The sequence below is a fragment of the Pleurodeles waltl genome, chromosome 4_2 (genome assembly GCF_031143425.1).
Source record: "Pleurodeles waltl isolate 20211129_DDA chromosome 4_2, aPleWal1.hap1.20221129, whole genome shotgun sequence".
Classification (NCBI taxonomy): Eukaryota; Metazoa; Chordata; class Amphibia; order Caudata; family Salamandridae; genus Pleurodeles; species Pleurodeles waltl.
This window is the reverse complement of record NC_090443.1, coordinates 449,268,249-449,280,837: the sequence shown is the minus strand read 5'-3', so window position 1 is coordinate 449,280,837 and position 12,589 is coordinate 449,268,249.

The following is a 12,589-nucleotide window of genomic DNA, read 5'->3' as shown; positions in this document are numbered from 1 at the left end:
ACTCCCAACCATTGCAGGTCTCAAAGTAGTTGATTGCAGTAGATAGGACTGCGGTAGATCAAGGTAGATTGGGGTAGAGTGGACCGAGGTGGACTGGACGGGTACATTGGGGGAAGAGAAGAGTGAAGTGGATTGGGGAAGTTGTAGTGAGGTAGTTTGGATGGATTAGGGTAGAGTAGATTGGAAAAGAGTTGGGTAGATTGGGGTATAGTGGAGTGGGGTATAATGGGGTAGATTGGAGTGGAGTAGTTTGAAGTGGATTTGAGTGGGTGGAATAGTAAAGGTTGGATCGGAGGAGAGTTGGGTGTAGTGGAGCAGATTGAAGTGAAGTAGATTGTAGTGGACTATATTACGCTAGACTGGAGTACAGTAGATTGGGGTGGAGTGGGTTAGATTACACTGTAGTGTGGTAGATTTTTAGAAGGATTGTTTGGAGTGAAGTGTAGTGGGGTAAATTGAGGTTGAATACAGGGTGATATAGGGGAGTAGAGTGGAGTGGGCTAAATTGGAGTGGAGTAAAGTGGGGTACATTGAACTGGAGTAGAGTGGGGGTAGATTAACGTGGAGTGGGATATACTGGAGTAGAGTCGATTGGGTGCATTAGAGAGATGTAGGAAAGTACCATCTTGCCTGGCATGTTACCCCCATTTTTCACTGTATATATGTTGTTTTAGTTGTATGTGTCACTGGGACCCTGCCAGCCAGGGCCCCAGTGCTCATAAGTGTGCCTGAATGTGTTACCTGTGTTATGACTAACTGTCTCACTGAGGCTCTGCTAATCAGGACCTCAGTGGTTATGCTCTCTCATTTCTTTCAAATTGTCACTAACAGGCTAGTTACCAATTTTACCAATTTACATTGGCATACTGGAACACCCTTATAATTCCCTAGTATATGGTACTGAGGTACCCAGGGTATTGGGGTTCCAGGAGATCCCTATGGGCTGCAGCATTTCTTTTGCCACCCATAGGGAGCTCTGACAATTCTTACACAGGCCTGCCACTGCAGCCTGAGTGAAATAACGTCCACGTTATTTCACAGCCATTTTACACTGCAGTTAAGTAACTTATAAGTCACCTATATGTCTAACCTTTACCTGGTAAAGGTTGGGTGCTAAGTTACGTAGTGTGTGGGCACCCTGGCACTAGCCAAGGTGCCCCCACATTGTTCAGGGCCAATTCCCCGGACTTTGTGAGTGCGGGGACACCATTACATGCGTGCACTACATATAGGTCACTACCTATATGTAGCTTCACAATGGTAACTCCGAATATGGCCATGTAACATGTCTATGATCATGGAATTGCCCCCTCTATACCATCCTGGCATAGTTGGCACAATCCCATGATCCCACGGGTCTCTAGCACAGACCCTGGCACTGCCAAACTGCCTTTCCCGGGGTTTCACTGCAGCTGCTGCTGCTGCCAACCGCTCAGACAGGTTTCTGCCCTCCTGGGGTCCAGCCAGGCCTGGCCCAGGAAGGCAGAACAAAGGACTTCCTCAGAGAGAGGGTGTTACACCCTCTCCCTTCGGAAAATGGTGTTAGGGCTGGGGAGGAGTAGCCTCCCCCAGCCTCTGGAAATGCTTTCATGGGCACAGATGGTGCCCATTTCTGCATAAGCCCGTCTACACCGGTTCAGGGACCCCTCAGCCCTGCTCTGGCGCGAAACTGGACAAAGGAAAGGGGAGTGACCACTCCCCTGACCTGCACCTCCCCTGGGAGGTGCCCAGAGCTCCTCCAGTGTGCTCCAGACCTCTGCCATCTTGGAAACAGAGGTGCTGCTGGCACACTGGACTGCTCTGAGTGGCCAGTGCCAGCAGGTGACGTCAGAGACTCCTTCTGATAGGCTCCTTCAGGTGTTGCTAGTCTATCCTCTCTCCTAAGTAGCCAAACCCTCTTTTCTGGCTATTTAGGGTCTCTGTCTTTGGGGATTCCTTAGATAACGAATGCAAGAGCTCATCCGAGTTCCTCTGCATCTCTCTCTTCACCTTCTGCCAAGGAATCGACTGCTGACCGCGCTGGAAGCCTGCAAAACTGCAACAAAGTAGCAAAGACGACTACTGCAACTCTGTAACGCTGATCCTGCCACCTTCTCGACTGCTTTCCTGGTGGTGCATGCTGTGGGGGTAGTCTGCCTCCTCTCTGCACTAGAAGCTCCGAAGAAATCTCCAGTGGGTCGACAGAATCGTCCCCCTGCAACCGCAGGCACCAAAGAACTGCATCACCGGTACCCCGGGTCTCCTCTCAGCACGACGAGCGAGGTCCCTTGAATCCAGCAACTCTGTCCAAGTGACTCCCACAGTCCAGTGACTCTTCAGTCCAAGTTTGGTGGAGATAAGTCCTTGCCTCCCCACGCGAGACTGCATTGCTGGGAACCGCGACTTTTACAGCTACTCCGGCCTCCGTGCACTTCCAGCAGAAATCCTTTGTGCACAGTCCAGCCTGGGTCCACGGCACTCTAACCTGCATTGCACGACCTCCTAAGTTGTCCTCCGACGGCGTGGGACTCCTTTGTGCAACTTCGGGTGAACACCGTTTCACTCCACATTGTAGTGCCTGTTCCGGCACTTCTGTGGGTGCTGCCTGCTTCTGAGAGGGCTCCTTGTCTTGCTCGATGCTCCCTCTGTCCCCAGACGCAATTGGCGACACCCTGGTCCCTCCTGAGCCACAGCAGCATCCAAAAACCCTAACTGCACGATTTGCAGCTAGCAAGGCTTGTTGGCGGTCTTTCTTCAGGAAAACACTTCTGTACAACTCTCCACGGCGTGAGGGATCCGTCCTCCAAAGGGGAAGTTCCTAGCCCTTGTCGTTCCTGCAGAATCTTTAGCTTCTACTGTCCAGTAGCAGCTTCTTTGCACCCACAGCTGGCATTTCCTGGGCATCTGCCCATCTCCGACTTGCTTGTGACTTTTGGACTTGGTCCCCTTGTTCCACAGGTACCCTCGTTTGGAAATCCATTGTTGTTGCATTGCTGATTTGTGTCTTTCCTGCAGAAATCCCCTATCACGACTTCTATGTCCTTTGGGGAACTTTAGTGCACTTTGCACTCACTTTTCAGGGTCTTGGGGTGGCTATTTTTCTAACCCTAACTGTTTTCCTACAGTCCCAGCGACCCTCTACAAGGTCACATAGGTTTGGGGTCCATTCATGGTTCGCATTCCACTTTTGGAGTATATGGTTTGTGTTGCCCCTATCCCTATGTGTCCCCATTGCATCCTATTGTAACTATACATTGTTTGCACTGTTTTCTAATACTATTACTGCATATTTTGGTATTGTGTACATATATCTTGTGTATATTTGCTATCCTCATACTGAGGGTACTCACTGAGATACTTTTGGCATATTGTCATAAAAATAAAGTACCTTTATTTTTAGTATATCTGTGTATTGTGTTTTCTTATGATATTGTGCATATGACACTAGTGGTACTGTAGGAGCTTCACTCATCTCCTAGTTCAGCCTAAGCTGCTCTGCTAAGCTACCATTATCTATCAGCCTAAGCTGCTAGACACCCTATACACTAATAAGGGATAACTGGGCCTGGTGCAAGGTGTAAGTACCCCTTGGTACTCACTACAAGCCAGTCCAGCCTCCTACATTGGTTGTGCAGTGGTGGGATAAGTGCTCTGTAACTACTTACCACTTTTGTCATTGTACTTTTCATAAGAGAAAAATATACAAAACAAGTTCAGTGTATGTACACCTAACCAAAAAGTTTTGCATTTCTTTTCTCACTTCTTTTCTAAAGTGCTGAAAAGTACCTCTAACTTTCTAAAAAGTTCTTTAAAAGTTTAGAAAGTTTTTTTCTGTCTTTCCAAAAGTTCTGAAAAACGTTTTCTTCACCTTTTCTGTCACTTAAACACTGTCTAAAATGTCTGGCACAGGCCAAACTGTTGATCTGTCCAAACTTGCGTATGATAACCTTAGCTGGAAAGAAGCAAGGAGTCTCTGCATAGAAAGAGGTTTAAGTGTAAGGAAGAATCCTTCTAGAGAACTGTTAGTGAATATGCTTGTTGAACAGGATAAGGCCACAGCTAGCACTCCTGTTGAAAAGTTAGCTGATGGTTCCCACTCTGACTCTGGGGCTCCCCTAGCTAAAGAAATGGGAGGGAAACTTCCAAGCCTGCCCCCTAGCAGACAACCTAGCATAGTTGGAACTGATGTTGAGTCACATCATACAGATAGTGTGGTCTCACATCACAGTAAGAGTATTACTTCTCATCATAGTAGAAGTGCTGTTTCTGTGAGCCAAGCTGTTAGGGTGCCTTCTGTTAGGGGCAGGTCTCCTTCTGTCCTTTCTCATCATACTTCTGTTTCTAGACATGTCCCTCCCACCCACCCTGATGACAGATTGTTAGAAAGGGAGCTCAATAGATTGAGAGTGGAACAAACCAGAATGAAGCTCAAGAAGCAACAGCTGGATTTGGATAGACAGTCCTTAGAACTAGAGAAAGAAAGACAGAAGTTGGGTTTAGAAACCCATGGTGGCAGCAGCAGTATTCCCAATAGTCATCCTGCAAAAGAGCATGATTCTAGGAATCTGCACAAGATAGTTCCCCCTTATAAGGAGGGGGGTGACATTAACAAGTGGTTTGCTGCACTTAAAAGGGCCTGTGCTGTACAGGATGTCCCTCAAAGGCAGTGGGCTGCTATCCTATGGCTATCATTTAGTGGAAAGGGTAGGGATAGGCTCCTTACTGTGAAAGAAAGTGAAGCCAATGATTTCAAAGTTCGTAAGAATGCACTCCTGGATGGTTATGGCTTAACCACTGAACAGTACAGGATGAAGTTCAGAGAGACCAAAAAGGAGTCTTCACAAGACTGGGTTGATTTTGTTGACCATTCAGTGAAGGCCTTGGAGGGGTGGTTACATGGCAGTAAAGTTACTGATTATGAAAGCCTGTATAACTTGATCCTGAGAGAGCATATACTTAATAACTGTGTGTCTGATTTGTTGCACCAGTACCTGGTGGACTCTGATCTGACCTCTCCCCAAGAACTGGGAAAGAAGGCAGACAAATGGGTCAGAACAAGGGTAAACAGAAAAGTTCATACAGGGGGTGACAAAGATGGCAACAAGAAGAAGGATGGTAAGTCTTCTGACAAGGGTGGGGACAAATCTAAAAATGAGTCTTCATCAGGCCCACAAAAACACTCTGGTGGGGGTGGTGGGCCCAAATCTTCTTCTAATCAAAACAAAGAAAAGAAACCATGGTGCTATTTATGTAAAATAAAAGGCCATTGGACAACAGATCCCAGTTGTCCAAAGAAAAGCACCAAGCCTCCTACCACTACAACCCCTACTGCTACACCTAGTGTCCCTACTAATAGCAGTGGTGGTGGGAGCAAACCTACTAATAGCCAATCCAAGGGAGTAGCTGGGCTCACTTTTGGTAACTTAGTTGGGGTTGGTCTTGTTAGGGAGACCACAGAGGCTGTGTTAGTCTCTGAGAGGGCTATTGATTTAGCCACCTTAGTTGCTTGTCCCCTTAACATGGATAAGTACAAGCAACTACCCCTAATAAATGGTGTTGAGGTTCAGGCCTACAGGGACACTGGTGCCAGTGTTACTATGGTAATAGAGAAACTGGGCCACCCTGAACAACACCTACTTGGTCACCAGTACCAAGTAACCGATGCTCACAACAACACACTTAGCCACCCCATGGCTGTTGTAAATCTCAACTGGGGGGGTTACTGGTCCAAAGAAAGTTGTGGTTGCCTCAGATTTACCTGTAGACTGTCTACTTGGAAATGATTTAGAGACATCAGCTTGGTCAGATGTGGAGTTGGAGGCCCATGCAGCAATGCTGGGCATCCCAGGGCATATTTTTGCTTTGACAAGGGCTCAGGCCAAAAAGCAAAAAGGACAGGGTGACTTGGATCCTGGAACAATGGACCAAGTGCTCCCTAAAGCTAGGGCTAGTAGAAGTAAAGCACTACCTACTATCCCTCCCTCTACAGTGGATTCTTCTTCTGAGGAAGAAGAATTTCCACCCTGTGCAGAACCTACACCAGAGGAGCTGGAAGCAGACACTGCTGAGCTTTTGGGTGAAGGGGGGCCTGCCAGGGAGGAGCTGAGTGTGGCACAGCAAACCTGTCCCACACTAGAGGGTCTAAGACGGCAAGCTGTCAAACAAGCTAATGGGGATGTCAGTGACTCTCACAGAGTTTACTGGGAGGACAACCTCTTGTACACTGAAGCAAGGGATCCTAAACCTGGAACTGCCAGGAGGTTAGTGATTCCTCAGGAGTACAGAAAGGTCCTCCTAACTCTAGCCCACGACATTCCCCTAGCTGGACATTTGGGACAAATGAAAACTTGGGACAGACTTGTTCCCTTGTTTCATTGGCCTAGAATGTCAGAGGACACAAAAGAATTTTGCAAGTCCTGTGAAACCTGTCAAGCCAGTGGCAAGACAGGTGGCACTCCAAAGGCACCCCTAATTCCACTGCCTGTGGTTGGGGTTCCCTTTGAAAGGGTAGGGGTTGACATAGTTGGCGCCCTTGACCCTCCTACTGCTTCAGGCAATAGGTTTATCTTGGTGGTAGTGGACCATGCCACAAGATATCCTGAAGCTATTCCTCTAAGGACCACTACAGCACCTGCAGTGGCAAAGGCCCTCCTGAAAATATTTTCCAGGTTGGGCTTCCCAAAAGAGGTGGTATCAGACAGGGGAAGCAATTTCATGTCTGCTTACTTAAAGGCCATGTGGAAGGAGTGTGGTGTGACATACAAGTTCACTACACCCTATCATCCACAAACAAATGGACTGGTGGAGAGATTTAATAGAACTCTCAAAGGCATGATTATGGGACTCCCTGAAAAACTCCGCAGGAGATGGGATATCCTTTTACCATGCCTCCTTTTTGCTTACAGGGAGGTACCCCAGAAAGGAGTGGGCTTCAGCCCCTTTGAACTCCTCTTTGGACACCCTGTGAGAGGTCCTCTAACACTTGTTAAGGAGGGCTGGGAACAACCTTTAAAAGCTCCAAAGCAAGACATAGTGGACTATGTATTTGGCCTCAGATCAAGGATGGCTGAGTACATGAAAAAGGCCAGTAAAAACCTTCAGGCCAGCCAAGAGCTCCAAAAGCAATGGCATGACCAGAAGGCTGTTTTGGTTCAGTACCAACCAGGGCAGAAAGTGTGGGTCTTGGAGCCTGTGGCCCCAAGAGCACTCCAAGATAAATGGAGTGGACCCCACACAATTGTTGAAAAAAAGGGTGAAGTCACCTACTTAGTTGACTTAGGCACTGCCACGAGTCCCCTTAGGGTGCTCCATGTCAATCGCCTGAAACCCTACTATGACAGGGCTGATCTCACCCTGCTCATGGCAACTGATGAGGGACAGGAAGAAGAGAGTGACCCTCTCCCTGATCTCTTCTCTTCCACAGAACAAGATGCTCTAGTGGAAGGTGTAGTTTTGGCTGATTGTCTTACTGCTGAGCAGAAAGACCATTGCATAAATCTCCTGGGTCAGTTTTCTGAACTCTTCTCTACTGTGCCAGGTACCACTTCTTGGTGTGAGCACACTATAGATACTGGAGACAGCTTGCCTGTCAAAAGTAAAATCTATAGGCAGCCTGACCATGTCAGAGACTGCATAAAGCAAGAGGTGCAGAAAATGTTAGAAGTGGGAGTGGTTGAGCACTCTGAAAGTCCATGGGCTTCTCCTGTGGTACTTGTACCAAAACCTCATTCCAAAGATGGAAAGAAGGAAATGCGGTTTTGTGTTGACTACAGAGGTCTCAACCAGGTAACCAAAACTGATGCTCACCCTATACCCAGGGCAGATGAGCTCATAGATACACTGGCATCTGCCAAGTATCTAAGCACTTTTGTCTTGACTGCAGGGTATTGGCAGATCAAATTATCAGAAGATGCAAAAGCAAAAACTGCATTTTCAACCATTGGAGGCCATTACCAATTCACAGTAATGCCTTTTGGATTGAAAAATGCACCTGCCACTTTTCAAAGGTTGGTGAACACAGTCCTGCAAGGGCTGGAAGCTTTTAGTGCAGCATATCTGGACGATATAGCTGTCTTTAGCTCCAGCTGGGATGATCACCTGGTCCACCTATGGAAAGTTTTGGAGGCCCTGCAAAAGGCAGGCCTCACTATCAAGGCTTCAAAGTGCCAGATAGGGCAGGGGAAGGTGGTTTATCTGGGACACCTTGTTGGTGGGGAACAGATTGCACCACTTCAGGGGGAAATCCAAACTATTATAGATTGGGTTCCCCCTACTACTCAAACTCAGGTGAGAGCTTTCCTAGGCCTCACTGGGTATTACAGGAGGTTCATTAAGAACTATGGCTCCATTGCAGCCCCTCTTAATGACCTCACATCCAAGAAAATGCCTAAAAAGGTATTATGGACAGCAAACTGTCAGAAAGCTTTTGAGGAGCTGAAGCAGGCCATGTGCTCTGCACCTGTCCTGAAAAGCCCTTGTTACTCTAAAAAATTCTATGTCCAAACTGATGCATCTGAATTAGGGGTAGGGGTAGGGGCAGTCCTATCACAGCTTAATTCTGAGGGCCAGGATCAACCTGTTGCTTTTATTAGTAGGAGGTTGACCCCTAGAGAAAAGCGTTGGTCTGCCATAGAGAGGGAGGCCTTTGCTGTGGTCTGGGCACTGAAGAAATTGAGGCCATACCTGTTTGGCACTCACTTCATTGTTCAGACAGACCACAAACCTCTACTTTGGCTAAAACAAATGAAAGGTGAAAATCCTAAATTGTTGAGGTGGTCCATATCCCTACAGGGAATGGACTATACATTGGAACATAGACCTGGGAGTAGCCACTCCAATGCAGATGGACTCTCCAGATATTTCCACTTAGACAATGAAGACTCATCAGGTCATGGCTAGTCTTATTGTCCTTCGTTTGGGGGAAGGGGTTGTGTAGGAAAGTACCATCTTGCCTGGCATGTTACCCCCATTTTTCACTGTATATATGTTGTTTTAGTTGTATGTGTCACTGGGACCCTGCCAGCCAGGGCCCCAGTGCTCATCAGTGTGCCTGAATGTGTTACCTGTGTTATGACTAACTGTCTCACTGAGGCTCTGCTAATCAGATCCTCAGTGGTTATGCTCTCTCATTTCTTTCAAATTGTCACTAACAGGCTAGTGACCAATTTTACCAATTTACATTGGCATACTGGAACACCCTTATAATTCCCTAGTATATGGTACTGAGGTACCCAGGGTATTGGGGTTCCAGGAGATCCCTATGGGCTGCAGCATTTCTTTTGCCACCCATAGGGAGCTCTGACAATTCTTACACAGGCCTGCCACTGCAGCCTGAGTGAAATAACGTCCACGTTATTTCACAGCCATTTTACACTGCACTTAAGTAACTTATAAGTCACCTATATGTCTAACCTTTACCTGGTAAAGGTTGGGTGCTAAGTTACTTAGTGTGCACTAGCCAAGGTGCCCCCACATTGTTCAGGGCCAATTCCCCGGACTTTGTGAGTGCGGGGACACCATTACACGCGTGCACTACATATAGGTCACTACCTATATGTAGCTTCACAATGGTAACTCCGAATATGGCTATGTAACATGTCTATGATCATGGAATTGCCCCCTCTATACCATCCTGGCATAGTTGGCACAATCCCATGATCCCACGGGTCTCTAGCACAGACCCTGGCCCTGCCAAACTGCCTTTCCTGGGGTTTCACTGCAGCTGCTGCTGCTGCCAACCCCTCAGACAGGTTTCTGCCCTCCTGGGGTCCAGCCAGGCCTGGCCCAGGAAGGCAGAACAAAGGACTTCCTCAGAGAGAGGGTGTTACACCCTCTCCCTTTGGAAAATGGTGTTAGGGCTGGGGAGGAGTAGCCTCCCCCAGCCTCTGGAAATGCTTTCATGGGCACAGATGGTGCCCATTTCTGCATAAGCCAGTCTACACCAGTTCAGGGACCCCTCAGCCCTGCTCTGGCGCGAAACTGGACAAAGGAAAGGGAAGTGACCACTCCCCTGACCTGCACCTCCCCTGGGAGGTGCCCAGAGCTCCTCCAGTGTGCTCCAGACCTCTGCCATCTTGGAAACAGAGGTGCTGCTGGCACACTGGACTGCTCTGAGTGGCCAGTCCCAGCAGGTGACGTCAGAGACTCCTTCTGATAGGCTCCTTCAGGTGTTGCTAGCCTATCCTCTCTCCTAAGTAGCCAAACCCTCTTTTCTGGCTATTTAGGGTCTCTGTCTTTGGGGATTCCTTAGATAACGAATGCAAGAGCTCATCCGAGTTCCTCTGCATCTCTCTCTTCACCTTCTGCCAAGGAATCGACTGCTGACCGCACTGGAAGCCTGCAAAACTGCAACAAAGTAGCAAAGACGACTACTGCAACTCTGTAACGCTGATCCTGCCGCCTTCTCGACTGCTTTCCTGGTGGTGCATGCTGTGGGGGTAGTCTGCCTCCTCTCTGCACTAGAAGCTCCGAAGAAATCTCCCGTGGGTCGACGGAATCGTCCCCCTGCAACCGCAGGCACCAAAGAACTGCATCACCGGTACCCTGGGTCTCCTCTCAGCACGACGAGCGAGGTCCCTTGAATCCAGCAACTCTGTCCAAGTGACTCCCACAGTCCAGTGACTCTTCAGTCCAAGTTTGGTGGAGGTAAGTCCTTGCCTCCCCACGCCAGACTGCATTGCTGGGAACCGCGACTTTTGCAGTTACTCCGGCCTCCGTGCACTTCCGGCGGAAATCCTTTGTGCACAGTCCAGCCTGGGTCCACAGCACTCTAACCTGCATTGCACGACCTCCTAAGTTGTCCTCCGGCGGTGTGGGACTCCTTTGTGCAACTTCGGGTGAGCACCGTTTCACTCCACATTGTAGTGCCTATTCCGGCACTTCTGCGGGTGCTGTCTGCTTCTGAGAGGGCTCCTTGTCTTGCTCGATGCCCCCTTTGTCTCCAGACGCAATTGACGACATCCTGGTCCCTCCTGGGCCACAGCAGCATCCAAAAACCCTAACCGCACGATTTGCAGCTAGCAAGGCTTGTTGGCGGTCTTTCTTCAGGAAAACACTTCTGCACGACTCTCCACGGCGTGAGGGATCCGTCCTCCAAAGGGGAAGTTCCTAGCCCTTGTCGTTCCTGTAGAATCTTCAGCTTCTACTGTCCAGTGGCAGCTTCTTTGCACCCACAGCTGGCATTTCCTGGGCATCTGCCCATCTCCGACTTGCTTGTGACTTTTGGATTTGGTCCCCTTGTTCCACAGGTACCCTCGTTTGGAAATCCATTGTTGTTGCATTACTGATTTGTGTCTTTCCTGCAGAAATCCCCTATCACGACTTCTATGTCCTTTGGGGAACTTTAGTGCACTTTGCACTCACTTTTCAGGGTCTTGGGGTGGGCTATTTTTCTAACCCTAACTGTTTTCCTACAGTACCAGCGACCCTCTACCAGGTCACATAGGTTTGGGGTCCATTCGTGGTTCGCATTCCACTTTTGGAGTATATGGTTTGTGTTGCCCCTATCCCTATGTGTCCCCATTGCATCCTATTGTAACTATACATTGTTTGGACTGTTTTCTAATACTATTACTGCATATTTTGGTATTGTGTACATATATCTTGTGTATATTTGCTATCCTCATACTGAGGGTACTCACTGAGATACTTTTGGCATATTGTCATAAAAATAAAGTACCTTTATTTTTAGTATATCTGTGTATTGTGTTTTCTTATGATATTGTGCATATGATACTAGTGGTACTGTAGGAGCTTCACTCGTCTTCTAGTTCAGCCTAAGCTGCTCTCCTAAGCTACCATTATCTATCAGCCTAAGCTGCTAGACACCCTATACACTAATAAGGGATAACTGGGCCTGGTGCAAGGTGTAAGTACCCCTTGGTACTCACTACAAGCCAGTCCAGCCTCCTATAGGAGTATAGTAGATCGGACTGGAAGGCTGGAGTGGAGTGGAATAAATTGTAGTGAAGTGGAGTGGGGGTACATTGAAGTGGAGTGGGGCAGATTGGGTTGGGTTAGATTGGAGTGGAGTGGAGTAGAATGGAGTGGGTAGAATGGAGTGGAGGTGTGTGGAGTGGAGGGGTGGGGAGAGCCGTGCCATAGAAAGTCCTACAGGGGACTGTCTTGGAGTGGAGTAGCGTGGAGTGGGATGGCACAGAGTGGAACAGGGTGTTGTAGAGTGATTGTAAAAGCCTCGGGGACCACCACCTCCTTGGGGGTATGCTTAATAGCTATGTGGGTGGCTACACATCCCCCACCAATGTCCTAGAGACCACTACCTCCATGGACTACAAGTAAAATAATATATTGGGAATAAGTATAACTTGCACCCTCTCCATGCACTGCTAACTACCTCAGATATTACATCACTCATAACATCTTTTATAACATAATTGATAATGTCACTTTAAAATTTGTTGTAAAATTAATGATGAGATGACAGTGCATGGCGGGGGTGAGTTATAGTTACCTTAGGGTAGGAGTTATAGTTACTTGAAATAACATGAATTTCTATGGTTTTGTCCATTTAAAATGTGAGCCTAATGATAATGTCCCTGTAACCTTTGGTGTTTTCATATTATATGTTATTATTCTATTATTATATGTTACT